The sequence below is a fragment of the Scylla paramamosain genome, chromosome 5 (assembly GCF_035594125.1).
Source record: "Scylla paramamosain isolate STU-SP2022 chromosome 5, ASM3559412v1, whole genome shotgun sequence".
Classification (NCBI taxonomy): domain Eukaryota; kingdom Metazoa; phylum Arthropoda; class Malacostraca; order Decapoda; family Portunidae; genus Scylla; species Scylla paramamosain.
In genome coordinates this window covers 23,469,016-23,472,555 of record NC_087155.1, presented here as the reverse complement: position 1 = coordinate 23,472,555, position 3,540 = coordinate 23,469,016, and the positions used below count along the sequence as shown (strand labels likewise).

The 3,540-nt window shown below is 47.4% G+C and overlaps 1 protein-coding gene across 2 annotated transcripts in view; it reads right to left on the bottom strand.

The window, feature by feature from the left end:
- LOC135100682 (helix-loop-helix protein ngn-1-like) overlaps positions 1–1,644 on the bottom strand; it is a 589,312-nt gene extending 587,668 nt beyond the window's left edge. For both annotated transcript variants that reach the window (XM_064003834.1, XM_064003835.1), the window contains exon 1: positions 601–1,644. The gene's annotated coding sequence lies outside the window, so the exon portion shown is untranslated. The remainder of the gene's footprint in view (positions 1–600) is intronic.
- Between the last annotated feature and the right edge of the window lie 1,896 nt (positions 1,645–3,540).

Below are 3,540 nucleotides of genomic sequence, written 5' to 3'. Positions count from 1 at the left end.
GGGCGTGACCTGGTGCGTGGTGACGGACGTCCGGGTGAGGGAGTGAGTTGCGGAGGGAGAAAAAGACCAGAGGGAAGCGGGAACCGTAGGAGAGGAATGGAAAGGATGGGGAGGGTCAGAGAGGGAAGAAGTGAGAGGATGGATAAAAAAAAAAAGGGGATGGAAGGGGAGAGAAGGTTAGGATGGGAAAGAAAGAAGGTATAGACGAGAAAAAGAGATGGTAAAGCGGATAGATGGAAGCAAACACTAATAAAGAAGAGGAATGAAAAGGAGGGAGAGAGGTAAATGGCAAATGGGGAATAGAAAACTGATAAAACTGGAAGAAAGAGAGATAGGAAGGAACGTAAGAGACAGGTAAGGTAAAGATGTAAAATGGAAGGAACTAGAAGTACTTTTAGGCACAGACAGGAGGAAGAAAAGAAAGGAAGAAGAGGCAAGGAAGGGAAGGGAAGATATAAGCACCTGTATGCAATGACGGTCACTCTAATCCATCACGAATTTCGACCAGGTAAGTTGAGGAGTAGATACACCAATACAGAAAGGACCACAGACAAGTAGCTGCAGAAATAGTCACACTGAAATAGGTGATGTTTAGCATACCTGTGACTGTGAGGATAACGAAGGAAAGGCTGCCATCATGGACCACACCTGCAAGAGAAGATATACTTTGATTTCACTAAACGGCTGGAATCCATTTCTACACGAGTACATACTGCAAATGCATGGCTAAATAAATCCGTGCATACATATTAATACACACACACACATGGAATACAAATCCAGACAGAGAGAGAGAGAGAGAGAGAGAGAGAGAGAGAGAGAGAGAGAGAGAGAGAGAGAGAGAGAGAGAGAGAGAGAGAGAGAGAGAGAGAGCTCTATCTCCAAGGAAAAAAAAAATCGACACAAAAAAAACGACGACGAACAGAAAGAGAAATTCATATATTAATAAAAGATCAAGACAGGAATAGACGCAGCATGAAAACAAAACAAAAAAAAAAAAGAACTCAAAACACCACGATATATTTCTCCTGGAAGACCAGACGACAAAGCCAAACAAAAAAAAAGACGAAAGGGAAAATCTGGACAGGAATAGATGAGCGACTGGAGCTGGACGAAAAAAGAAAAAAAAGAACAAGACAACAAAAAAATAAAGGAAAGGAAAATGGAAAAGAAGCAAACTAAGATCAGTAGAGGAAGTCGAGAAAGATGGAAGAGAGAGAGAGAGAGAGAGAGAGAGAGAGAGAGAGAGAGAGAGAGAGAGAGAGAGAGAGAGAGAGAGAGAGAGAGAGAGAGAGACTAACAAAACCAGCAAGCAATATGTGAAGGTGTAGTCGAGAGAGAGAGAGAGAGAGAGAGAGAGAGAGAGAGAGAGAGAGAGAGAGAGAGAGAGAGAGAGAGAGAGAGAGAGAGAGAGAGAGAGAGAGATTAACAAAACCAGCAAGCAATATGTGAAGGTGTAGTCGAGAGAGAGAGAGAGAGAGAGAGAGAGAGAGAGAGAGAGAGAGAGAGAGAGAGAGAGAGAGAGAGAGAGAGAGAGTCAAAGGAAACACATAAGAATTGGATCGGAGGAAAACACAGAAGGAATAATAAAGGAGGAAAGAAAATAAAACAAAAAGGAAACTTAAAAAAATCAAGAAAAAAGGAGTAAATCGAAACTACAGAGGAGGAGGAGGAGGAGGAGGAGGGGGAGAAACAAGAAAATATGAGGAGTAGTGAAAGGAAGAACAAAAAAGATGAGGTGGTGGTGGAGGAGGAGGAGGAGGAGGAGGAGGAGGAGGAGGAGGAGGAGTACCAAAAACGCTTGGGTTCACAAGAGTACCCAGAAAATCTCCTCAACCATTTTATTCATTCCCAAGAGAGAGAGAGAGAGAGAGAGAGAGAGAGAGAGAGAGAGAGAGAGAGTGCGGGGTAAAAACTCTGCGGCGGTGACAAATGTGGTGTAGGCGACTCGTAATAACCTTTGTGTTGGATATGGCGGATTTCACCCCAGATGGACTTCCTGAAGGACCCTCCCCCTAAAGGACCCCTCGAGAACCCTGGTAGCTGTCTGTCGTCCTTCACAGCCCCCTCACGCCCCTGACAGTATAGTGACACCTAAGGTCCAACTCTTGCCCGGGCGGAGGAATAGAAAGAAGAGAAGAAACACGACTATTCTTACTCTTCTGCAGCTGGTAGTGAACGAGGGGATAGCGAGAGCATGTGAGGCTTGAGAAAGGAACGGGGGAAAGGAGGGGGGATGAAGTAAAAAGAGGAAGGGATGAGAGGGAAGGGAGAGGAAACGTGAGGGGAGGGAGAGGTAATGGGACAGGAGGGAGGGAAAAACAGGAGGGCAAGCAGAAAAGATAGGAATATAGGCCCACATATTTTTCTATCATGGTGACTGTTAGTTCCTCTCGTCAGCGCCTGCGAGGATTCAGGCCATCACGCGAGCCAGGTGTTCGTCTTACCTGGAAATTCTGGCCCGTGTATGTGTAGAGCCAGGGACCAGAATCTTAAGCAGTGACTCAAAGAAATAGACGCGACGAATACGAGGGAGAGAATCCGGTACGTACGTAGTCTGGGAGTTGGAAGAGGACCAAAAAGAAGAAGGAAGAGGAAGAGGAAGAGAAGCGGAGAAAGCAATGAGGAGTAGGAGGAGAGTAAGGTGGATTATATGCCACTAAGGGCTTTGTGTTGCATTACCATTCGTTACCAAAGACGGAAACACAAATTAGACTTAGCGACGCACAGAGCGAGCCCGTGTGTGTGTGTGTGTGTGTGTGTGTGTGTGTGTGTGTGTGTGTGTCGGCTGGAGGCGCAAGACCCAACCGCCCCCCCGTGTGTACAAAGTTAGCATTGCTGGCGTAGGTTGTGCACTGCCTCGGGAGTTCAACTGCTATTGTGGTGCTGAGAGGGAGGCAGGGACGCAGGGAGGGTCAGAGGAAGGGAGGGACGAAAGGCAGGAGAGTAGAAGGAAAGGACTGAGAAAAGGAGAGGGCGTGGAGGTAAGGAATGGAGAGAGAAAGCGAGCTGCAGCAATACGAAGTGGTGTTAGAGAGAGAGAGAGAGAGAGAGAGAGAGAGAGAGAGAGAGAGAGAGAGAGAGAGAGAGAGAGAGAGAGAGAGGGCGGGGTGGAGGGAGTGTTGCGTTACATTGGCCTAACACAAACACACTCAGGATACACTCCACGATAACTCTCCCCAATTTGTTTCCACGTGTTTACAGCAAACCATGTGCATGCCGCGACATGCAGCATTTATACTCACACTCTCACACACACACACACACACACACACACACACACACACACACACACACACACGTTCAGAGCAGGAAGGGAAATAAATATCACGGACGTACACAGAAGGTTTTACAAAGGAAGGATCGTAGGTGTGCTAAAATACCTCGCGACAGGCTGTCAGTGCCGCTCAGTGCTGCACGGAGACGGGGCGCGATGGGGTGAGATGGGGGTTGCGTGGGAAAGGGTGTACGGGGTTCGATGGGGCAGGGATGGGGGATGAAGGGGAGAGAGAGAGAGAGAGAGAGAGAGAGAGAGAGAGA